The sequence below is a fragment of the Doryrhamphus excisus genome, chromosome 21 (genome assembly GCF_030265055.1).
Source record: "Doryrhamphus excisus isolate RoL2022-K1 chromosome 21, RoL_Dexc_1.0, whole genome shotgun sequence".
Taxonomy (NCBI): Eukaryota; Metazoa; Chordata; class Actinopteri; order Syngnathiformes; family Syngnathidae; genus Doryrhamphus; species Doryrhamphus excisus.
The window spans coordinates 10,646,669-10,672,782 of record NC_080486.1 but is presented as its reverse complement, the minus strand read 5'-3'; the positions used below and the strand labels follow the sequence as shown (position 1 = coordinate 10,672,782).

The 26,114-nt window shown below is 38.2% G+C and overlaps 1 protein-coding gene across 4 annotated transcripts in view; it reads left to right on the top strand.

Moving 5' to 3' along the window:
• The window catches only part of LOC131108537 (protein disulfide-isomerase TMX3-like), a 137,744-nt gene that overhangs the window by 111,246 nt on the left and 384 nt on the right, over positions 1–26,114 (top strand). For 2 of the 4 annotated variants that reach the window (XR_009120480.1, XR_009120477.1), the window contains 2 exons: positions 5,699–5,754; positions 14,778–14,831. The gene's annotated coding sequence lies outside the window, so the exon portion shown is untranslated. Of the gene's footprint in view, positions 1–5,698; positions 5,755–12,479; positions 12,508–14,777; positions 14,832–26,114 lie in introns of all 4 variants that reach the window. The other 2 variants (XR_009120478.1, XR_009120479.1) reach the window with 2 other exon arrangements.

The window sequence follows — 26,114 nt, the reverse complement described above, 5'->3', positions numbered from 1 at the left end:
TAAGCGAGATGAAGCAAGGGATTCTGAGAGCGTACTTAAACCGAGACGTAAGTTTGACGTTAACTGAAAAAACGCTAACCGTGTTTGTTTGTTTTTTTTTTACAATTTTCAGTTAACTAACTATTAATAGATAGCATTAGCAAGTTAGCTTCTTTGTTTAGAAGCTTAGGAACTCAGGTGGACTCAGCCGGTGTAGTAATAAAGCTGTATTGTACGCTAATGGGAAAGCGTACTTAATCCGAGACGTAAGTTTGACCTTAACCGAAACACGCTAACCGAGGTTTCTCAGTGCATTATAATCCTTTCCCCCTCGTCTTGGGGATAAAGCAAGGGATTCTGAGAGCGTACTTAAACCGAGACGTAAGTTTGACGTTAACTGAAAAAACGCTAACCGTGTTTGTTTGGTTTTTTTTTTACAATTTTCAGTTAACTAACTATTAATAGATAGCATTAACAAGCTAGCTTCTTTGTTTAGAAGCTTAGGAACTCAGATGGACTCAGCCGGTGTATTTATTGTACGCTAATGGGAAAGCGTACTTAAACCAAGACGTAAGTTTGACCTTAACCGAAACACGCTAACTGAGGTTTCTCAGTGCATTATAATCCTTTCCCCCTCGTCTTTGGTATCATTTGGCTTCTGATGTCCGCCTAGCAACAAGTGAACGTGACAAACGAAAAGTACATCCCCACAAATCGTTAGACGCAAAAAAAAAAAACGAGGTCTTCGGGTCATCTCGTGGTGTGTTCGGATGCATCGGTAATAATAATCAACCGGGAATATAATAAGCGAGATGAAGCTAGGGATTCTGAATATTAAAGCAAAAGCACGGACTTCCGGGATCGCCTCCCGACCAAATAAATTAGCTCAAGTAAGAAAAAAAAACAAAGTGAGGTTTAGCCGTTAGCTCTGCTCTGCTTTTATGAGCTCCGGTTGCCAGTCGAGACTCCAACATGTGAAGTTGTGTGTTGTTCCGAGGGCGTAAGATGAAATCCAGCTGGTCCGAGCTGGCAGGCGAGCAGGGGAGCAGGGGAGCGGCCCGTTTTTTTTTTTCCCGCAATGACACAGACCTTCATTACGACTCTGCCAGATACCAGAACCCTAAAATCTTACAAGCTGTAGCCGGCCTAAGATGTCCTACATTTATTTTTTTTATCATTTTTTTTAAACACGACAAATGTTTTTCTGTGTTTTAGCATTTCCGAGCGTTGATGGCTAATTAGTGGAACTCGTGTCTGGAGGAGGAGGAACTGCTGCTTTAAATGTGGAAGATTACAACACAACAACAGCTCCCAGACAGGAAATTAATGCAGGAACTCGACCGCCCGTGCACACCGACTCCTCACACACACACAAACACACACACACCAAAAAAAACTGCCAATTTATTAAGTCAACTCACCTACTTCTCTGTTTACTTAAGTCTACTTCAAAGTCGCTGTCAAAAGTAAGGAAATATTAGCTTTTCATCGGGCGGTGACAATAGAAATATACTTTAGAGTAGTCTGTGTGCAGCTGGAGAGGCACTGTGGTTGGTATTTGGAGTCATGTCGCCTCCCAGCATGCTTTGCGGTACTTGTTTTGCAGCAAGCAAGTGTTTAGTTAAGCTAGTTGTCTTTCTCATATTACAATTAAAAAAATGTTTCTTGGATTTTTGTTTTGTTTGCCTCCATGATGTTATGACTTAAAAAAATATTAAAATTAGAGCTTTTTTTTCTTAATATTTTGGTTTAATTCTTATAAGATTGCAGCGGACCAATCATCAGTTTTTTTTGTAGGACGCTGGAGCATAATTCCGCTTTTTAGATCAGCTCAGGAGTGTGGTTTGTATTGGCAGTGATGTTGCCTCCCAGCATGTTTTGCAGCAAGCGCTCCAGTCACTTAAGTGTTTAGTTAAGCTAGTTGGCTAACTTGCTTAATGCTTGATTCCAGACTGAATACTGCATGTGTTTTTCACATTTTTATATCCGGAATCAATCATCAGCAAAAAAAAAAAAAAAAAAATGGCCTGAGGAAATATATGCAACATTTTTTCAAGGCGTTAGCACAGTTCACTTCCTGTTTACATTTGCTGCTCTCGCCGGCTCAGCGTTTTATTATGTAAGGCGGCAGCTGAGCACACATGCATGCAAACAGCGCGGCTTTTCACAACGTATTAATACCCAAGCACGGGACACTGATGTGTTTAGCATTAAGAGTTAGCGCTAAAGGGAAGAAGAATAAATATAAGTGTTGTGTTGTGGTACGTGAGAAAATGTTAGCTTCAGGGGATCCCATTATTATTATGCAATTTTTTTTTTACAATTTTCAGTTAACTAACTATTAATAGATAGCATTAGCAAGCTAGCTTCTTTGTTTAGAAGCTTAGGAACTCAGATGGACTCAGCCGGTGTATTAATAAAGCTGTATTGTACGCTAACGGGAGAGCGTACTTAAACCGAGACGTAAGTGTGACGTTAACTGAAAACACGCTAACCATGTTTTTTTTTTTTTTTTTTTACAATTTTCAGTTAACTAGCTAATAATAGATAGCATTAGCAAAGCTAGCTTCTTTGTTTAGAAGCTTAGGAACTCAGATGGACTCAGCCGGGGTATTAATAAAGCTGTATTTTACGGGAGAGCGTACTTAAACCGAGACGTAAGTTTGACGTTAACTGAAACACGCTAACCCTGTTTTTTTTTTTACAATTTTCAGTTAACTAAGCCGGTGGATTAATAAAGCTGTATTGTACGCTAACGGGAGAACGTACTTAAACCGAGACGCAACTTTGACGTTAACTGAAAAAACGCTAGCCGTGTTTTTTTTTGTTTTTTTTTACAATTTTCAGTTAACTAACTATTAATAGATAGCATTAGCAAGCTAGCTTCTTTGTTTAGAAGCTTAGGAACTCAGATGGACTCAGCCGGTGTATTAATAAAACTGTATTGTACGCTAACGGGAGAGCGTACTTAAACCGAGACGTAAGTTTGACCTTAACCGAAACACGCTAACCGAGGTTTCTCAGTGCATTATAATCCTTTCCCCCTCGTCTTTGGAATCATTTGACTTCTGATGTCCGCCTAGCAACAAGTGAACGTGACAAACGAAAAGTACATCCCCACAAATCGTTAGACGCGTTACCTTAACGACCCGTCGCCCCGCTGGTGAGCTGAGCGGTGACAAACGTCGGCGACGTCCCTGCGGTCCGAGCTGCCTCATTAAATGGCTGCCGAAGAGTGACTGGCTGCGGGGGCGATGCATTATTGATGAGGCGTGCTTGATTAATTGAAAATATCCTGGGCATCAGGGTGGGGGGGCGAGTGGGTGTGTGTATTTAAGTGGCTCAGGATTGTGGGAACAACTTAATCACTTTTCTTCATTGTTATTCCACACACACTTAGGGCGGATTGACTCTATGTATTTATATATATATATATACGTATATATATATATATTTTTTTATATTACCGTATGTATGAAAAATTATTAATTTGTCACATGATTACTATTCTACTACTGAACCGCTAGACACAAAAGGGGGAAAAATGCGGCAAAACTACTACTGTGTTGCCTGTGCTATTAGTTTTAGGACAAATACACCACAAGGGGGTGCTGTTGTTAAACAACATTAAGTCTTGCTCAATGTGCGCTAGCATGCTAACTTAGCCGAATCGCCATAAAATTTGGTACACACCTTTAAGGCACTGACAAGAATGTGTGTATCGAATTTGAGCAAAATTGGTTGGAAAAAACATGGCCACCGACAAGCAAAAGTAACTTGTCAGACATTTTGACTTTGTTTACATAATATTATAACTTTTATACTTTTATAATTAATTCATTTTATACTGCTTATCCTCATGAGGTGAGTGCTGGAGCCAATCCCAGTTGTCTTCCGGCGAGAGGCGGGGTACACCTTGGACTGGTGGCCAACCAATCACATGGCACATATAGACAAACAACCATTCACACTCACATTCATACCTATGGACAATTTGGAGTCGCTAATTAGCCTAGCATGCTTTTTGGAATGTGGGAGGGAGCTTATCCCAGTTGTCTTCGGGCGAGAGGCGGGGTACACCCTGGACTGGTCACCAACCAATCACAGGGCACATATAGACAAACAACCATTCACACTCACATTCATACCTATGGACAATTTGGATTTGCTAATTAGCCTAGCATGTTTTTGGAATGTGGGAGGAAACCGGAGTACCCGGGGTAAACCCACAAACTCCACACAGAGATTGCCAAGGGTGGAATTTAACACGGGTTTCCTAGCTGTGAGGCCTGTGTGCTAACCACTCGATCACCGTGCAACCAAGTCTTTCGCATAATATTACAATTAAAAACCAGAAAACTGGAGTACCCGGAGAAAACCCACGCATACTCCACACATAGGGTGGGATTAAACTCAGGTCTCCTAGCTGCGAGGCCTGTGTGCTAACCACTCGAACACCGTGCAACCAAGTCTTTCTCATAATATTACAATTTAAAAAAAATTCTTGGATATTTGTTTTGTTTGCTCCCAAGATATTATTACTTAAAAATATATTCAAATTAGAGCTTTTTTTTCTAAATATTTTGATTTCATTGTTATAAAATTGCAGCTGACCAATCACCATTTTTTTTGTAGGACGCTGGAGCATAATTCAGCTTTTTAGATCAGCTCACGTTTGAAAATCCTGAGGCGAGTCTCAATCAATTATTTTTGATAAACAAAAAAAAATTGCAGTGCGGTTGCCTCGAAACGTGTCAGTGATTTCAAAGCGGAACACTCGGGAATCGGACGAGTCACACCAAGTGTCGCATTAACGAGTCCCCGAGCTCACGGCCGCCTTCGCTGTTGCTGTTTGCGCTCTCGTTTATGCTCTCTGGAGATGCCAGACGTAAACACGTCCCAAATACATGGCAACGTTCATCATGATCAATATCATCATCACTGTCAGTATTGTTATTGATATTATTGGTCTTGATTGTGTGACGTTTGCCCCCCCCGACCAACCCCCACCCCCTCAACTTTTAACATGTTGTGGCACCACTCATTTGCACCTTTTCAAACACCAGCTTCCTTCTTTTGAACGCCGCTCTGTTTGAACTCAATAATGCCGTTCGTTATTATCAACGTTATTATTCGGTGCCTTCACTCCGCCGCTTTTGTATTTTATGTATGATTTTTTTTGTTTCAAAATGTGTGATCATTAAAATGTCGACGCTCCGGGAGCCTCACTGAGTCCAAAAAAAAAAAAAAAAACTTGCCTTTTTAATGATCTTGTAACATTTTAGTCAACTACAAGGATGGTAAATTTAGTCTTGACTAAAATATAGAATAAATGCTTGGTTTGAGGGGCTGCACGGTGGACTAGTGGTTAGTGCCTCACAGCTAGGAGAGTTCAATCCCACCCTCGGCCATCTCTGTGTGGAGTTTGCGTGGGTTTTCTCCGGGTACTCCGGTTTCTTCCCACATTCCAAAAACATGCTAGGTTAATTAGCGACTCCAAATTGTCCATAGGTATGAATGTGAGTGTGAATGGTTGTTTGTCTATATGTGCCCTGTGATTGGCTGGCCACCAGTCCAGCCTGAAGACAGCTGGGATAGGCTCCAGCAACACCCCCCCCCCCGACCCTCGTGAGGATAAGCGGTAGAAAATGAATGATAATGATAATAATCAGCCAAAAACAACAATGGCCGATTACATTCTTCCTGTTTTGTGTTTCAGATTATTGTCAACAAAGCCATGTGGCTGACGGCGGTTAATTGGTTCCGGACTCCAAAGTGAGTATTTCTGAACATTATTAGAGCCTTGTAGACATGAAATAACAGCCCTATAGTCACCTTTATATACATTATGTACATTATATTATAGTATGTTATATACAGCATTTTGTAAATATCACTTTTCATAATCGAGAAGAAATCAGATATCGACTGATATGTCAATTTGTTTGTTAAAAAACAATTTTTAACATCAAAAGGATGATATTTAATTGTGATTAATCACAATCTGCAGCAAATTAATCGAATACGTTTTAACTGTTTGACAGCGCTGCAAAAGGTATTCACAATTATTATTGTGAATTTGTTGATTATTTATTGTTTATTATTATTATTAGTAGTAGTAGTAGTAGTAGTAGTAGTATGTATTATTATTTATTGTTAATTATTATTATTGTAATATAGCGTGACACAAAACGTGAAAATGTGTCTTCTAAAAATTAACCGTAATTTATTTTCTTTTATTAAACATTAAATACAATTATTTTATTAACATAAATACAAAAAAAATGACCCGATATAGCTGATATAAAGAGACAGTTTTCTGGAAAAGTGTACTGGACGCTGCCACCTACTGGCCTGGCATGCATATGACAATGAATGGGTGACAATTATTCAGTGTACCCAGTGGCTCCTGTGTTACAATTAATATTATTAACGTGTTCCAAATGAAGTATTTCTCCAGCAAAATCTGTTACAAGCCGGCATAGCTCATCAAATATGTTTTTATCTCCCCCCCCCAACCCCCACCCCTTTTAAAGACTGTTTGCTCACAGCTCCCAAGCATCGCTATATGAAGTCGTGGCCTTCCGCTGGAAACTTCATTGAGATTTTCATTTACCAGCGCTTTGAGCAGCCGCCGGCTCGATAAAGGCCGCGTGCACGCGTGTTCTCCTTTATTGACATTTCAAGTATTTTCTCTCAAGGACGAGGGAATGGAAAAAAAAAAAAAAAAACCTTCCCAAGTTAGTCCTTATGAGGCTGCTGATGGAAATCATTCAATAAGGTCTAAGTCACCAAACAAAGATGCCTCATTTATATATTTCTCTATCACAGCCGATACTTAAATATCTCATAGTTACATTTCTTGATTGAATGTCATCTTTGATCAAGTTTTTTTTCTTTTTTTTAATATCTTTATCCCAGCCGGCTGATCACGACGCCAGCTCTTGGCAGACGGAACGTCAATATCAACCCAGTTAGCTGTTTTTCTCTGCTCGCCATGCCAATTGAGTGTAGACTCTCATCAGGGTTATTGGCAGACACGCCGCGCTAATATTTAAAGGGGGGGTTGGGGGGGGGGGGTTGGAGGGAAAAGGAAACAAGAAAAGGAGGTCATTTGCCTGTTCGGAGCCGCATTCTCATTAGCGGGAGCCAATATCTTGACGGTGACAGACAAGTAGACTTTTAAATAATCAATCGCGCGAGTCAATTACTGTGTACAGAAACGTTTTATATTTATCATGGTTTTTCAAAAAAAAAAATACGTATTTCCAATCACAAGCTATCAGTGCTCTCACGACGAGCTTAAAATCGCATTAGGTCAAACAAACACTAAACTCATCACACAGCAACTTAACACTCAAAAGGTATATATATATATACACAAACATGTACCGATGCAAGTTTAGAATGGAAAAAAAACTCTTAAAGTTTTCCCATAATGCTTTGTGTCTGAGCAATGCCTTCGTAGGGGCGCTGCAATGACATCAGCCTCCCTCTGGAGACTGCCATCCATCCTTTTTTTCTATGCTGCTTGTCATCCAATGAAATACGTTGCTCAAATGCATTACGGGATAACCTTTCATTTTGTATTGGTACATGTTTGTATATTTATTAGGTATACCTTTTTTTGTGTTAAGTTGCTGTGTGATGAGTTTAGTGTTCTATGTAATTTGACATTACGAGTAATGACCTGCAATTTCAAATGGGTTGACAAGTTGGACATGAGTTTTTTTTTTTATAAAAAATAATTTTTCATGATTGACTCCTGTCAATCAAGAGCTGCCCTTACGGACTCGTACTTGCCACAATATGCCATTTTATGACGTTTACGGTACTGTGGCTTTAAAAAAAGTGTTTATAAAAGTAATTATATGTAAAGTTGGGGGGAAAAGGGATTTTCATGTTGTCAATATTAAAGAAAAAATTGTTTTTTTAATCTTAAACGCCACGTGAAAAAATAAAAATAAAATAAATGTAGAATCTGCTCATTAATTTACACGAATATCACAGTTAAAACTTTGAAGATGCTTTTTGGGCTTTATCAGTCCCAACCACCAGTCCCGGCTTATTTTTAGTCAATGTCAGTCATTTGATTTATAAAAAAAAAAAAGTCTTTTTGCAGCACAAATCCAGCTGAAAGCTTGAGCTTCTGCTTCGGCTTCAAGACGACTCCCATGAATGCTTTAACGGCTCTAATTGGAACGCTTTTACGAGAACATGTTGCCGAGTCACCGATACGACCTCTGGCTCGCTGTTTTGTGTGTGTTGTTTTTCTTCCAGACATCTCTCATGTGAAAGACGTTATCTTTATGGATGTCAGCTAGCGGGTGCACCTTGCTAACGTCCTCTCATATAATTTAGTCATCTTTCTCTCAAACGGCCTCCCTGATGGCTGATGAGCAATCAATAGAGGCTATTTCGGGGCTTCGCTCACTGCACCGCTACTGAGACGGGAACGTTTTTTGTCTTACACTTGCACTAAATGTGCTTCATCTCCTCCCTAGCATTTTTCAAATTGTTAAATTGTCACCTTACGTAGGTCACACGCTGGTAAGAAAGCATAATTCAACACATCCGAAAAGGAGTAGGAAGAACCTTATTTCATCTTGCCCTTGATGATAACTGATTTGGTGATTCAAGAAGGGACATAAAATGAAAAGACAAGTACTGTATGTACAAAAAAATACATAAAATAACAGCATTTTTTTTTAAATCAAACACATTTATGAATATACAAAATAAGTGTTTTCTTAACATCAAAAGAATTATATTTAATTGTGATTAATCACAATCTGCAGCAAATTAATCTAATATGTTTTAACTGACTCCAAAGTGAGTATTTCTAAACATTATTAGAGCCTTGTAGACATGAAATATATGTATGTTATATACAGAATTTTGTAAATATCACTTTTCATGATTGAGAAAAAAAAATCCGATATCGACTGATATTTTGCCGATAATTACTGCAATAATCTGTATCAATAATTGGACATTCCTAAAAAAAAAAAAAAAAAGGTTTTTGTTAACATGAAAAGGATGATATTTAATTGTGATTAATCACAATCTGCAGCAAATTAATCTAATATGTTTTAATCGTTTGACAGCGCTGCAAAAAGTATTCATAGTTATTATTGTGAATTTGTTTATTATTTATTGTTAATTACTATTATTAATAGTAGTATTATTATGTATTATTATTATTTATTGTTTATTATTATTATTGTAATTTAGCATGAAACAAAATGTGAAAATTTGTCTTCTAAAAATTAACCCAAATTTATTTTCATTTATTATATATATATATATAATCATTTATTAAACATTAAATACAATTATTTTATTAACATAAATTCAATAAATTAATTAAGTTAATAAATTAACACAAATAAAAATAAAATATTAAAATAAAATACAAAAAATTATTACAATAAAATACAAAAAATTATGAAAATATCAATTTAAAAGTAAATTACAATGATACTTATTTTTAATAACTACAAATAAATTAGTGCTTTAAGGGCGTATATATTCCCTTTTCTTGAGTCATGCAAAATGAACATAATTGGCTGCGGTGACAATTAAATAAATATTCAAATAACGTCCTATTTCCTCTCTGCTACTAACATGTCCGCCGTGTTTGAGCTTATTCCTGGCAAAATGGGAAGATACAGCAAACGGCATGTGAATGATCTCTCCATCTTAAAGATGGCGTGTGGCCTTTAGCTGTATGGATTGATGCAAAGGCCACAAGTGTCCCCTATTGCTTATTCAGCCAGCACAAGCAGCCTTCAGCGTGCACTCATTCCAAGTCAATATAACGTCCTGGGGGGCAGGCGGGGGACTCGCCCAAAAGACCCATTAAAAGTCTGCTTCCCGGACCGAAGGGTGCTGTAAAATCGCTCATTGTGAAGCATTTTTGCAGATGTAATCTCCACAAATAAAAGAATTGACTACGCCGGGGCAGCCAGCCAATGTGTGAAGTTTTTAATCAGGCTGTGATATTGAACTGCTTGGCTTGTAATTAAAAATGGAGCAGGAATTAAGCGCTTGCGGTATTCCGAAGCTGGGATCGTCACATTCCTCATTTACATTGTAAATGACTTTTTCCCTCAACAAAAACAATGGATTTACTGCAATGAAAATCTGAATAAAAGATAAGATCGAGGAGTAAAAATAGATTTTAAAAAAATAATTTTGGTGCTTTTTAAAGATAAACACATGCTTTGGATTTATTTTCTCCCAGGACTTTGTGGATTTTGTCAAAGTGGAGACGTGACAGGCCGGGGGGACGCGAGGGACTAATTCTCGCTATTTACAGTCACGCTGCCAAAGCCGCTCATGCTTGGCGTCAAGTTTTGTCACCGGGACTGTCAACCGGCTTGACACGTCCAAGAATCCTCAGACGGCGCCTCCCGGCAGCCTTTCAGTCCCAACTTTATGACTCTCCCTGATGATTTTCAGTCAGGCGCTTGAGAAAGACGTTGCCAAGAGGTTGGCGTCAATGTCAGAAGCCAGCTCCCGTGACAGGCCCCCCCCCCCCATTAAATATTTAAAAGCACTGTGGCAGTGCAACCGGAGAGCGTTGCTGTTAGGATAGCATCCCCATTAAAAGACACCTTGTCAACAAGGGCTGTTAATTTTCTCCTGACTTGTCTTGGATTTGCACATCCGGCGGACTGGATCACGATACAGGGGGAAGGTTTGAGGCCTGGAACAGCAGCAAAAGGACTGAAGTAACACTGGTCAATAGAACCGGTTGGCATTGGATGCCCGGAACTATTCCGGAAGACACAGGCGGTGATGACCCTAGAGAAGGCTAGGTCTTGGATGGGTGTAGGACACTAGGGCAGTGGAGAGGATTATTGGTTGACATAGGTGGGTACACAAGGTGGGTACACCGGTGGTTAGAAGGCTTGGAGATCATCAGTTGATACAGGTGGGTAGGATACCAGGATAAGGCCACAAATGACTGGTTGACAAAGTTGGATAGGACACCAGGGTACATAAGTATCTGGTACCTTAGGCACAGTTGGGTAAGCCACTAGGAATCAGAGGTAATCGGTTGATACAGGTGGGTAGGATACCAGGATAAGTCCATGAACGACTGATTGACATAGTTGGATAGGTCACTAGGACCTAATATCTCTGACACATTTAGGTAAGTCAGTAAGAATCAGAGCTAATCGGGTGATACAGGTGGGTAAGATACCAGGATAAGTCCATGAATGACTGATTCATATTGTTGGGTAGGACACCAGGGCACATAAGTATCTGGTATCTTCGACACATTTGGGTAAGTCACTAAGAATCAGAGGTAATCGGTTGATACTGGTGGGTAGGATACCAGGATCGAGCCATGAATGACTGGTTGACATAGTTGGCGCTAATATCTTAGACACAGTTGGGTAAGTCACTCAGAATCAGAGCTAATCAGTTGATACAGGTGAGTAGGATACCAGGATAAGTCCATGAACGACTGATTGACATAGTTGGATAGGACAGCAGGGCACGTAATCTGGTATCTGGTATCTTAGACACATTTAGGTAAGTCACTAAGAATCAGAGGTAATCGGTTGATACAGGTGGGTAAGATACCAGGATAGGGGCACGAATGACTGGTTGACAAAGTTGGATAGGACACCAGGGCACATAAGTATCTGGTACCTTAGACACATTTAGGTAAGTCACTAGGAATCAGAGATAATCGGTTGATACTCGTGGGTAAGATACCAAGATCGGGCCATGAATAACTGGTTGACATATTTGAAGCTAATATCTTAGACACAGTTGGGTAAGTCACTAAGAATCAGAGATAATCGGTTGATACAGGTGGGTAGGATACCAGGATAAGTCCATGAATGACTGGTTGACATAGTTGGATAGGACACCAGGAGCTAATATCTTAGACACATTTAGGTAAGTCACTAAGAATCAGAGCTAATCGGTTGATACAGGTGGGTAGGATACCAGGATCGGGCCCACGAATGACTGGTTGACATAGTTGGAGCTAATATCTTGGACACATTTAGGTAAGTCACTAAGAATCAGAGCTAATCGGTTGATACAGGTGGGTAGGATACCAGGATAAGTCCATGAACGACATAGTTGACATAGTTGCATAGGACACCAGGGCACATATAAGTATCTTAGACACAGTTGGGTAGGTGACCAAGGAAGTCCAGATTGTTAGGACTCCATAGAAGACCCGGAGATTGCTGTTTTGACACAAGTAGGTAGGATACTAAGGAGCAGCATATTAGTTAGATTTTTGGGACACCATCAAGATTGCTTCTTGGGATCTTCAGGCGTCCACATGTTGAATTAATAGCACATTAGAGTCCGTGAAAGGACTCTTACTGCCTTTGATTTTCACACCCTGGCCCCCCCTGACTGTTAAGAAGCAAGTGGATGATAAAAAAAACACACTTGACACCATTTCCCTTGTTTTACATTGCCACTAATGGAAGCCCTTGCACTGTGTTTTTTTTTTCTTCCAGACACTCCATCCAGTGATTTGTAGCACCAGTAAGTGCTTGTAAAACTTCTTTAGCGTGACTCTACAGCTGCATGTTCGATTCTTCTGTAGCTTCTGCTTCAACATTGCAAACAATTTACACAGAGTGTGGCCGACCCATGAATCACTGCGCTTGTTAAACAGGAAGTCACTTATGAACCGCACGTGGTGGACATGATGACTCACGCCGAGCCCGACACCCCTCTCCACCTCCATGTTTAAGATCCAAACTTCCCCAAAAGGATGTGACTGAGGCACAGTATTAATGATCTAGTCATAGGGGTCTCTGCATTACATTGAATACAACGCTGCCCTCTGCTGGATAGTTGTGGTAACTGCAGCTACATAAAGATCACCACATTGAGCAAGCAGATCGGCTTTGATGTTGCAATACCAGCCTGAATAAGCAGTTTTCCGGAAAGTCATAAACCTTCACGTTGGAACATGTGGGCCCAGTAAAAGGGAATTGAACGTGTGGTGATGTAGATTGACAGTGCAGTGTGTCTTGTGGTTTTAGTACCCTACAGCTGTTGCTGGTAGGGAGGGAGGTAGGGAGGTAGGTAGGACACTAGGGCATGTTTACTTTTCTCCTTTTTAGTTGTAAATTCAAGGTACTCAGACCAGACACTGGACAAATCATGTTTTTTGTAAAAAGTAATATTATGTAATATATTAATATTATATTAAGTAATATTATGTAATATTCTGACTTTATTCCCATAATATTAAAACTTTTTTCCAACTTAATTTTCCATAAATTGCAACTTTTTGTGCTGCTAAAATGCCATTATACTATTACATTTATTCTTGTAAAATTGCAACTTAAAATCCTTTTTTTTGCTTAATATTTTGCAATTATTCTCTTATAATTACTACAGTTTTTTTCATTTCTGCTGTTTTTATTTTCTTTTGTATACTACCTTCTCTTTTAATATTATTTTATTAGGGTGCTGCAATGACATCAGCCTCTCTCTAATATTATTTAATATTATGTTTAATATATTATTAATATCATATATAATATATAATAATATATTAATAATATTATTTAAAATCTCATATTATTTTATTATTATTATATTTTATATATAATAATACATAATATTTGACCTTATGCCTATAGTATCACAACTTTCCCTACCATATTTTGTATTAATTGTCATGTCTCTTTTTAAATTTAATATTTAAATATTTTTTCCCCTAGCATCTTCCTAAAATTACATTTTTCCTTAGATTACAGCTTATTTTTTGTAATATTTTGACTTTATTCTTGTAATTTTACTGCAGATTTGTTTAAATTTTCACTGTAAATTTAAGCAAAGACAGCTGGGATAGGCTCCAGCACAAAATGAATGAATGATACAACTCAAGAGAAATACTGTATCAACAATTCAGTCAACATTTTCCAGCAGGAAGATGCTTTGCAAGACGTGATATGACCTTTTGGGTATTTTGTGGGTGTCTTGGAGGGTACCCCCCCTAACCCCCCCTCCCCATACGTTAGACATACAGTTGGCGGCAAGTGATGCTTTTTTTTGTCAGCACAAATGATTCATCTCCCGGCAGTGAAGGTGCCAAAAAAGCTTATTCCACCTGTCGTCTAATCGTCCCCGTGAGATGTCAGCTTTGCTTCTGAAGCAGACCCGGGTAGTTGAAGCGTACAAGTAGCATCCTCTAAAATATGTAACCTCCCCCCCCCACACACAAGAACGTGACATCAAAAGGAAGTAGAGTCAGCGCGCCACTCACGTATCCGGGGGTTTTTGTTTTTGGAGCGTGTTGATGCTAATTTGAGCACGTCACATGAAGAATTGAGTTATTAATGTCGGCCAGATGGCATCTGATGATCTTGTCTGCATCGCTCTGCCTCGAGTCGTCCCAATTAAACCGAACGGCGCTCTCCTGTCGGCTTTGACTGGTCCCGTGTTTGAATTAGTTTTTGTGCGCCTCGGCTCGACATGATTCAATATTTGTCTCGCAGCTCAACACCACAAGAATAAATAAATCCATCATTGCTTGTCTTCTATGTCACCTTCTAGATTGCACTCGTCGCTTCGGAGAACCCTGCACAAATTTGACAAGTGTTGTCACTTTCATAAAAAGATGTTCCGCCCTGCCAAAAGCAAAAAGCTGTAACTCTTCACAATACTTGAAGCCGTGTATGGAATCTATGTAGGATTCTATATTTATAAAGGAAATATTGTTGTAGTTGGAGCACAGAAAACCTTTTTGCAACCTTCTAAATATGTTTTGTTTACATTCTTCCTGTTTTGTGTTTCAGTTTATTGTCAACAAAGACATGGCTGACGGCGGTTAATTGGTTCCAGACTCCAAAGTGAGTATTTCTGAACATTATTAGAGCCCTCAACACATGAAATAACACCCCTATAGTCACCTTTTCACTCATATCGGTCCATATAGTAGACATAACTGAAAATAATACACTTTCAAACATTATTAGAGCCCTCTTGACATGAAATAGCACCCCTATAGTCACATTTTATACTTGTATTACCCCTATATAATAGACATAATAACACAAAATAAATACACTTTTATACATTAGAGCCCTCTTGGTATAAAATAGCACCCCTATAGTCACATATACACTTGTATTACCCAATATAGTAGACATAATAACTCTAAATAAATACACCTTTAAATATTAGAGCGTTCTTGACATAAAATAGCACCCCTATAGTCACATTTACACTTGTATTACCCAAAATAATAGACATAATAACACACAATAATACACTTTTGAATATTAGAGCCTTCTTGACATAAAATAGCACCCCTATAGTCACATTTACATTTGTATTACCCAATATTATAGACATAACACAAAATAAATACAGTTTTTAACATTAGAGCCCTCTTGACATGAAATAGCACCCCTATAGTCACATTTACACTTGTATTACCCAATATAATAGACATGATAACACAAAATAAATACAGTTTTTAACATTAGAGCCCTCTTGACATGAAATAGCACCCCTATAGTCACCTTTACACTTGTATTACCCATTATAATAGACATAATAAAACAAAATAATTACACTTTTAAATATTAGAGCCCTCTTGACATGAAGTAGCACCCCTATAGTCACATTTACACTTGTATTACCCAATATAATAGACACAATAACACAAAATAAATACAGTTTTTAACATTAGAGCACTCTTGACATGAAATAGCACCCCTATAGTCACATTTACACTTGTATTACCCAAAATAATAGACATAATAACACAAGATAATACACTTTTAAATATTAGAGCCTTCTTGACATAAAATAGCACCCCTATAGTCACATTTACACTTATATTACCCAATATAATAGACACAATAACACAACATAAATAGTTTTTAACATTAGAGCCCTCTTGACATGAAATAGCACCCCTATAGTCACATTTACACTTGTATTACCCAAAATAATAGACATAATAACACACAATAATACACTTTTAAATATTAGAGCCTTCTTGACATAAAATAGCACCCCTATAGTCACATTTACATTTGTATTACCCAATATAATAGACATAATAACACAAAATAAATATTTTTTTACATTATTAGAGCCCTCTATGTATGGCATAACACCCCTATAGTCACCTTTACACTTGCATTACTCAATATAACGGACATAATAACACAAAATAAATATTTTTTACATTATTAGAGCCCTCTATGTATGACATAACACCCCTATAGTCACCTTTACACTTGTATTACCCAATATAATAGACGTAATAATAGAAAATAAATACACCTTTTAGCGTTAGAGCCCTCTAGACACGAAATAACACACATTTCCCTCCATTTTTTTGTGTGTGTTTTTTTTAGTATTCTCTGATCATTTCCAAACAGTTGTATTATGGACAGTAACAGCAGTTAAGCCCCAGCCAATCAGATCCCTTCATGTATAAGCCAGTAAAAACATAAGAAGCAGTCTGTTATTCTGGTGCACCTGCTCTAACTACTCATCTTCAGTGGAAATATGCAGAGCATTGATGGAACACAAAGACGATCATCAGCCTCAGGAGACGTTGGCTTTACCGCCGGAACAATCATCTCATTAATTAGCGCGCCATTGTGGTTTTGGAGAGGAAAATACAAATAATAATTGCAGTGCATTGTTGACTTGCCGAGAGAAGCATCCATCTTGGTTAATCATAATTTCATAATAATATTATGAAAAACAAACTAAACAATAAATCAAATTGGATGTTTTGGGAAATTTAGGTTACAGAAAAAGTTATGTTACAAGTCAAAACATAACCATTTTGCAATTAAATGTGTTGTTATAGCCTTCATGCTAACATTCCGGTCAGCAGAGCAGCCTCAACCTTTCAGTCCGCTTGCAAGAGATGAAATTGCTCTGCTGTGTTTAAGAGGAGAATGAGCACCACCTTGTGGTCAGGGACAGAAAGAGCACAATTTAGACATGATGGATTTGGACTATTTTAAACATGTTTACTGCATTCATGATGCATTCATGATGAGGCGTTTTTTTCATTTTTTTTGAATATGCCCTTTTTGGGTGCTTCTGGGGCTCCTGTTGAGTGTGTGAGAGGTTTCCCCTATTTTTTTTTTTACCAGAAAAGTGCTTTAGAAGCAAGTTGAAAAAAAAAAGAAAAAAATGACATACTAACCCCTTACGTTTTTTTCAAAAATCACAAAATTTTAAGCTTGCGTTTTATGCCATTTTTGGGCTCTTCTGGGCCCCCTGTTGAGTGTGTGTGAGGTTTCCTTTGTTATTTTCACCAGAAAAGTGCATTTTCAGCAAGTTGAAAAAATTAAAAAAAACGACATACTAACCCCTTACATTTTTTTCAAAAATCACAAAATTTAAAACTGGCATTTTATGCCATTTTTGGATTTTTCTAGGCCCCCTGTTGAGTGTGTGTGAGGTTTCCGCTGTTTTTTGACCAGAAAAGTGCTTTAGAAGCAAGTTGAAAAAATTGGAAAAAAACGACATACTAACCCCTTACGTTTTTTTCAAAAATCAACACCCTCAAACTTTGGCATTTTATGCCCTTTTTGGGCTCTTCTGGGCCCCCTGTTGAGTGTGTGTGAGGTTTCCCCTGTTTTCTTGACCAGAAAAGTGCATTTACAGCAAGTTGAAAAAATTGAAAAAAACGACATACTAACCCCTTACGTTTTTTTCAAAAATCACAAAATTTAAAACTGGCATTTTATGCCCTTTTTGGGTGCTTCTGGGCCCCCTGTTGAGTGTGTGTGAGGTTTCCGCTGTTTTTTTTTTACCAGAAAAGTGCATTTTCAGCAAGTTGAAAAAATTGAAAAAAACGACATACTAACCCCTTACGTTTTTTTCAAAAATCACAAAATTTAAAACTGGCATTTTATGCCATTTTTGGGCTCTTCTGGGCCCCCTGTTGAGTGTGTGTGAGGTTTCAGCTGTTTTTTTTTTATCAGAAAAGTGCATTTTCAGCAAGTTGAAAAAATTGAAAAAAACGCCATACTAACCCCTTACGTTTTTTTCAAAAATCAACACCCTCAAACTTTGGCATTTTATGCCATTTTTGGGTGCTTCTGGGCCCCCTGTTGAGTGTGTGTGAGGTTTCCCCTGTTTTTTTGGCCAGAAAAGTGCATTTTCAGCAAGTTGAAAAAATTGAAAAAAAACGCCATACTAACCCCTTACGTTTTTTTCAAAAATCGACACCCTCAAACTTTGGCATTTTATGCCATTTTTGGGTGCTTCTGGGCCCCTGTTGAGTGTGTGTGAGGTTTCCGGTGTCTTTTTCACCAGAAAAGTGCATTTTCAGCAAGTTGAAAAATTTGAAAAAAACGCCATACTAACCCCTTACGTTTTTTTCAAAAATCGACACCCTCAAACTTTGGCATTTTATGCAATTTTTGGGTGCTTCTGGGCCCCCTGTTAAGTGTGTGTGAGGTTTCCCCTGTTTTTTTGACCAGAAAAGTGCATTTTCAGCAAGTTGAAAAAATTGAAAAAAAACGACATACTAACCCCTTACGTTTTTTTCAAAGATCACAAAATTTAAAACTGCCATTTTATGCCATTTTTGGGTGCTTCTGGGCCCCCTGTTGAGTGTGTGTGAGGTTTCCCCTGTTTTTTTGACCAGAAAAGTGCATTTTCAGCAAGTTGAAAAAATTGAAAAAAACGACATACTAACCCCTTACGTTTTTTTCAAAAATCACAAAATTTAAAACTGGCATTTTATGCCATTTTTGGGTGCTTCTGGGCCCCCTGTTGAGTGTGTGTGAGGTTTCCCCTGTTTTTTTGACCAGAAAAGTGCATTTTCAGCAAGTTGGAAAAATTGAAAAAAACGCCATACTAACCCCTTACGTTTTTTTCAAAAATCAACACCCTCAAACTTTGGCATTTTATGCCATTTTTGGGCTCTTCTGGACCCCCTGATGAGTGTGTGTGAGGTTTCCTTTGTTATTTTCACCAGAAAAGTGCATTTTCAGCAAGTTGAAAAAATTGAAAAAAACGCCATACTAACCCCTTACGTTTTTTTCAAAAATCAACACCCTCAAACTTTGGCATTTTATGCCATTTTTGGGTGCTTCTGGGCCCCCTGTTGAGTGTGTGTGAGGTTTCCCCTGTTTTTTTGACCAGAAAAGTGCATTTTCAGCAAGTTGAAAAAATTGAAAAAAACGCCATACTAACCCCTTACGTTTTTTTTCAAAAATCACAAAATTTAAAACTGGCATTTTATGCCATTTTTGGGTGCTTCTGGGCCCCCTGTTGAGTGTGTGTGAGGTTTCCTTTGTTATTTTCACCAGAAAAGTGCATTTTCAGCAAGTTGAAAAAATTGAAAAAAACGCCATACTAACCCCTTACGTTTTTTTTCCAAAATCAACACCCTCAAACTTTGGCATTTTATGCCATTTTTGGGTGCTTCCGGGGCCCCTGATGAGTGTGTGTGAGGTTTCTGCTGTCTTTTTGGCCAGAAAAGTTTATTTTCAGCAAGTTGAAAAATTTGAAAAAAACGCCATACTAACCCCTTACGTTTTTTTCAAAAATCACAAAATTTAAAACTGGCATTTTATGCCATTTTTGGGCTCTTCTGGGCCTCCTGTTGAGTGTGTGTGAGGTTTCAGCTGTTTTTTTTATCAGAAAAGTGCATTTTCAGCAAGTTGAAAAAATTGAAAAAAACGACATACTAACCCCTTACGTTTTTTTCAAAAATCAACACCCTCAAACTTTGGCATTTTATGCCATTTTTGGGTGCTTCTGGGCCCCCTGTTGAGTGTGTGTGAGGTTTCCCCTGTTTTTTTGACCAGAAAAGTGCATTTTCAGCAAGTTGAAAAAATTGAAAAAAACGCCATACTAACCCCTTACGTTTTTTTCAAAAATCGACACCCTCAAACTTTGGCATTTTATGCCATTTTTGGGTGCTTCTGGGCCCCCTGTTGAGTGTGTGTGAGGTTTCCCCTGTTTTTTTGACCAGAAAAGTGCATTTTCAGCAAGTTGAAAAAATTGAAAAAAACGACATACTAACCCCTTACGTTTTTTTCAAAAATCACAAAATTTAAAACTGGCATTTTATGCCATTTTTGGGTGCTTCTGGGCCCCCTGTTGAGTGTGTGTGAGGTTTCCCCTGTCTTTTTGACCAGAAAAGTGCATTTTCAGCAAGTTGAAAAAATTGAAAAAAACGCCATACTAACCCCTTACGTTTTTTTCAAAAATCAACACCCTCAAACTTTGGCATTTTATGCCATTTTTGGGTGCTTCCGGGGCCCCTGATGAGTGTGTGTGAGGTTTCTGCTGTCTTTTTGGCCAGAAAAGTTTATTTTCAGCAAGTTGAAAAAATTGAAAAAAACGCCATACTAACCCCTTACGTTTTTTTCAAAAATCACAAAATTTAAAACTGGCATTTTATGCCATTTTTGGGTGCTTCTGGGCCCCCTGATGAGTGTGTGTGAGGTTTCCGCTGTCTTTTTGGCCAGAAAAGTGCATTTTCAGCAAGTTGAAAAAATTGAAAAAAACGACATACTAACCCCTTACGTTTTTTTCAAAAATCAACACCCTCAAACTTTGGCATTTTATGCCATTTTTGGGCTCTTCTGGGCCCCCTGATGAGTGTGTGTGAGGTTTCAGCTGTTTTTTTTATCAGAAAAGTGCATTTTCAGCAAGTTGAAAGAATTGAAAAAAACGCCATACTAACCCCTTACGTTTTTTTCAAAAATCACAAAATTTAAAACTGCCATTTTATGCCCTTTTTGGGTGCTTCTGGGCCCCCTGTTGAGTGTGTGTGAGGTTTCCCCTGTTTTTTTGGCCAGAAAAGTGCATTTTCAGCAAGTTGAAAAAATTGAAAAAAACGACATACTAACCCCTTACGTTTTTTTCAAAAATCACAAAATTTAAAACTGGCATTTTATGCCATTTTTGGGCTCTTCTGGGCCCCCTGTTGAGTGTGTGTGAGGTTTCAGCTGTTTTTTTTTATCAGAAAAGTGCATTTTCAGCAAGTTGAAAAAATTGAAAAAAACGCCATACTAACCCCTTACGTTTTTTTCAAAAATCAACACCCTCAAACTTTGGCATTTTATGCCATTTTTGGGCTCTTCTGGGCCCCCTGATGAGTGTGTGTGAGGTTTCAGCTGTCTTTTTGGCCAGAAAAGTGCATTTTCAGCAAGTTGAAAAAATTGAAAAAAACGACATACTAACCCCTTACGTTTTTTTCAAAAATCAACACCCTCAAACTTTGGCATTTTATGCCATTTTTGGGCTCTTCTGGGCCCCCTGATGAGTGTGTGTGAGGTTTCAGCTGTTTTTTTTATCAGAAAAGTGCATTTTCAGCAAGTTGAAAGAATTGAAAAAAACGCCATACTAACCCCTTACGTTTTTTTCAAAAATCACAAAATTTAAAACTGGCATTTTATGCCATTTTTGGGTGCTTCTGGGCCCCCTGTTGAGTGTGTGTGAGGTTTCCCCTGTTTTTTTGGCCAGAAAAGTGCATTTTCAGCAAGTTGAAAAAATTGAAAAAAACGCCATACTAACCCCTTACGTTTTTTAAAAAAATCGACACCCTCAAACTTTGGCATTTTATGCCATTTTTGGGTGCTTCTGGGCCCCCTGTTGAGTGTGTGTGAGGTTTCCGGTGTCTTTTTCACCAGAAAAGTGCATTTTCAGCAAGTTGAAAAATTTGAAAAAAACGCCATACTAACCCCTTACGTTTTTTTCAAAAATCGAGACCCTCAAACTTTGGCATTTTATGCCATTTTGGGGCTCTTCTGGGGCCCCTGTTGAGTGTGTATTAGGTTTCCGGTGTCTTTTTGACCAGAAAAGTGCATTTTCAGCAAGTTGAAAAAATTGAAAAAAAACGCCATACTAACCCCTTACGTTTTTTTCAAAAATCGACACCCTCAAACTTTGGCATTTTATGCCATTTTTGGGTGCTTCTGGGCCCCCTGTTGAGTGTGTGTGAGGTTTCCCCTGTTTTTTTGACCAGAAAAGTGCATTTTCAGCAAGTTGAAAAAATTGAAAAAAACGCCATACTAACCCCTTACGTTTTTTTCAAAAATCGACACCCTCAAACTTTGGCATTTTATGCCATTTTTGGGTGCTTCTGGGCCCCCTGTTGAGTGTGTGTGAGGTTTCCCCTGTTTTTTTGACCAGAAAAGTGCATTTTCAGCAAGTTGAAAAAATTGAAAAAAACGACATACTAACCCCTTACGTTTTTTTCAAAAATCACAAAATTTAAAACTGGCATTTTATGCCATTTTTGGGTGCTTCTGGGCCCCCTGTTGAGTGTGTGTGAGGTTTCCCCTGTCTTTTTGACCAGAAAAGTGCATTTTCAGCAAGTTGAAAAAATTGAAAAAAACGCCATACTAACCCCTTACGTTTTTTTCAAAAATCAACACCCTCAAACTTTGGCATTTTATGCCATTTTTGGGCTCTTCTGGGCCCCCTGATGAGTGTGTGTGAGGTTTCAGCTGTTTTTTTTAATCAGAAAAGTGCATTTTCAGCAAGTTGAAAGAATTGAAAAAAACGCCATACTAACCCCTTACGTTTTTTTCAAAAATCACAAAATTTAAAACTGGCATTTTATGCCATTTTTGGGTGCTTCTGGGCCCCCTGTTGAGTGTGTGTGAGGTTTCCCCTGTTTTTTTGACCAGAAAAGTGCATTTTCAGCAAGTTGAAAAAATTGAAAAAAACGACATACTAACCCCTTACGTTTTTTTCAAAAATCACAAAATTTAAAACTGGCATTTTATGCCATTTTTGGGTTTTTCTGGGCCCCCTGTTGAGTGTGTGTGAGGTTTCCCCTGTTTTTTTGACCAGAAAAGTGCATTTTCAGCAAGTTGGAAAAATTGAAAAAAACGCCATACTAACCCCTTACGTTTTTTTAAAAAATCAACACCCTCGAACTTTGGCATTTTATGCCATTTTTGGGCTCTTCTGGGCCCCCTGATGAGTGTGTGTGAGGTTTCCTTTGTTATTTTCACCAGAAAAGTGCATTTTCAGCAAGTTGAAAAAATTGAAAAAAACGCCATACTAACCCCTTACGTTTTTTTCAAAAATCAACACCCTCAATCTTTGGCATTTTATGCCATTTTTGGGTGCTTCTGGGCCCCCTGTTGAGTGTGTGTGAGGTTTCCCCTGTTTTTTTGACCAGAAAAGTGCATTTTCAGCAAGTTGAAAAAATTGAAAAAAACGCCATACTAACCCCTTACGTTTTTTTCAAAAATCAACACCCTCAAACTTTGGCATTTTATGCCATTTTTGGGCTCTTCTGGGCCCCCTGATGAGTGTGTGTGAGGTTTCCGGTGTCTTTTTGCCCGGAAAAGTGCATTTTCAGCAAGTTGAAAAAATTGAAAAAAACGCCATACTAACCCCTTACGTTTTTTTCAAAAATCACAAAATTTAAAACTGGCATTTTATGCCATTTTTGGGTGCTTCTGGGCCCCCTGTTGAGTGTGTGTGAGGTTTCAGCTGTCTTTTTGACCAGAAAAGTGCATTTTCAGCAAGTTGAAAAAATTGAAAAAAACGCCTTACGTTTTTTTCAAAAATCAACACCCTCAAACTTTGGCATTTTATGCCATTTTTGGGTGCTTCCGGGGCCCCTGATGAGTGTGTGTGAGGTTTCTGCTGTCTTTTTGGCCAGAAAAGTTTATTTTCAGCAAGTTGAAAAAAGTTACGTTTTTTTCAAAAATCACAAAATTTAAAACTGGCATTTTATGCCATTTTTGGGTGCTTCTGGGCCCCCTGATGAGTGTGTGTGAGGTTTCCGCTCTCTTTTTGGCCAGAAAAGTGCATTTTCAGCAAGTTGAAAAAATTGAAAAAAACGCCATACTAACCCCTTACGTTTTTTTCAAAAATCACAAAATTTAAAACTGGCATTTTATGCCATTTTTGGGTGCTTCTGGGCCCCCTGTTGAGTGTGTGTGAGGTTTCCCCTGTTTTTTTGGCCAGAAAAGTGCATTTTCAGCAAGTTGAAAAAATTGAAAAAAACGCCATACTAACCCCTTACGTTTTTTTAAAAAATCGACACCCTCAAACTTTGGCATTTTATGCCATTTTGGGGCTCTTCTGGGGCCCCTGTTGAGTGTGTATTAGGTTTCCGGTGTCTTTTTGACCAGAAAAGTGCATTTTCAGCAAGTTGAAAAAATTTTATCAGAAAAGTGCATTTTCAGCAAGTTGAAAGAATTGAAAAAAACGACATACTAACCCCTTACGTTTTTTTCAAAAATCACAAAATTTAAAACTGGCATTTTATGCCATTTTTGGGTGCTTCTGGGCCCCCTGTTGAGTGTGTGTGAGGTTTCCCCTGTTTTTTTGACCAGAAAAGTGCATTTTCAGCAAGTTGAAAAAATTGAAAAAAACGCCATACTAACCCCTTACGTTTTTTTCAAAAATCGACACCCTCAAACTTTGGCATTTTATGCCATTTTGGGGCTCTTCTGGGGCCCCTGTTGAGTGTGTATTAGGTTTCCGGTGTCTTTTTGACCAGAAAAGTGCATTTTCAGCAAGTTGAAAAAATTGAAAAAAACGCCATACTAACCCCTTACGTTTTTTTCAAAAATCAACACCCTCAAACTTTGGCATTTTATGCCATTTTTGGGTGCTTCCGGGGCCCCTGATGAGTGTGTGTGAGGTTTCTGCTGTCTTTTTGGCCAGAAAAGTTTATTTTCAGCAAGTTGAAAAAATTGAAAAAAACGCCATACTAACCCCTTACGTTTTTTTCAAAAATCACAAAATTTAAAACTGGCATTTTATGCCATTTTTGGGTGCTTCTGGGCCCCCTGATGAGTGTGTGTGAGGTTTCCGCTCTCTTTTTGGCCAGAAAAGTGCATTTTCAGCAAGTTGAAAAAATTGAAAAAAACGCCATACTAACCCCTTACGTTTTTTTCAAAAATCACAAAATTTAAAACTGGCATTTTATGCCATTTTTGGGTGCTTCTGGGCCCCCTGTTGAGTGTATGTGAGGTTTCCCCTGTTTTTTTGGCCAGAAAAGTGCATTTTCAGCAAGTTGAAAAAATTGAAAAAAACGCCATACTAACCCCTTACGTTTTTTTCAAAAATCAACACCCTCAAACTTTGGCATTTTATGCCATTTTTGGGCTCTTCTGGGCCCCCTGATGAGTGTGTGTGAGGTTTCAGCTGTTTTTTTTATCAGAAAAGTGCATTTTCAGCAAGTTGAAAAAATTGAAAAAAACGCCATACTAACCCCTTACGTTTTTTTCAAAAATCACAAAATTTAAAACTGGCATTTTATGCCATTTTTGGGTGCTTCTGGGCCCCCTGTTGAGTGTGTGTGAGGTTTCCCCTGGTTTTTTGGCCAGAAAAGTGCATTTTCAGCAAGTTGAAAAAATTGAAAAAAACGCCATACTAACCCCTTACGTTTTTTTCAAAAATCGACACCCTCAAACTTTGGCATTTTATACCATTTTTGGGTGCTTCTGGGCCCCCTGTTGAGTGTGTGTGAGGTTTCCCCCGTTTTTTTGACCAGAAAAGTGCATTTTCAGCAAGTTGAAAAAATTGAAAAAAACGCCATACTAACCCCTTACGTTTTTTTCAAAAATCGACACCCTCAAACTTTGGCATTTTATGCCATTTTTGGGTGCTTCTGGGCCCCCTGTTGAGTTTGTGTGAGGTTTCCTTTGTTATTTTCACCAGAAAAGTGCATTTTCAGCAAGTTGAAGAAATTGAAAAAAACGCCATACTAACCCCTTACGTTTTTTTCAAAAATCGACACCCTCAAACTTTGGCATTTTATGCCATTTTGGGGCTCTTCTGGGGCCCCTGTTGAGTGTGTATTAGGTTTCCGGTGTCTTTTTGACCAGAAAAGTGCATTTTCAGCAAGTTGAAAAAATTGAAAAAAACGCCATACTAACCCCTTACGTTTTTTTCAAAAATCAACACCCTCAAACTTTTGCATTTTATGCCATTTTTGGGCTCTTCTGGGCCCCCTGTTGAGTGTGTGTGAGGTTTCCTTTGTTATTTTCACCAGAAAAGTGCATTTTCAGCAAGTTGAAAAAATTGAAAAAAACGACATACTAACCCCTTACGTTTTTTTCAAAAATCACAAAATTTTAAATAATAGAATAAATAGTAACAGTATAGTAAGGCATTTTTATAATTTTTTGGACATTTTTAGGAAAGACACCGACAAT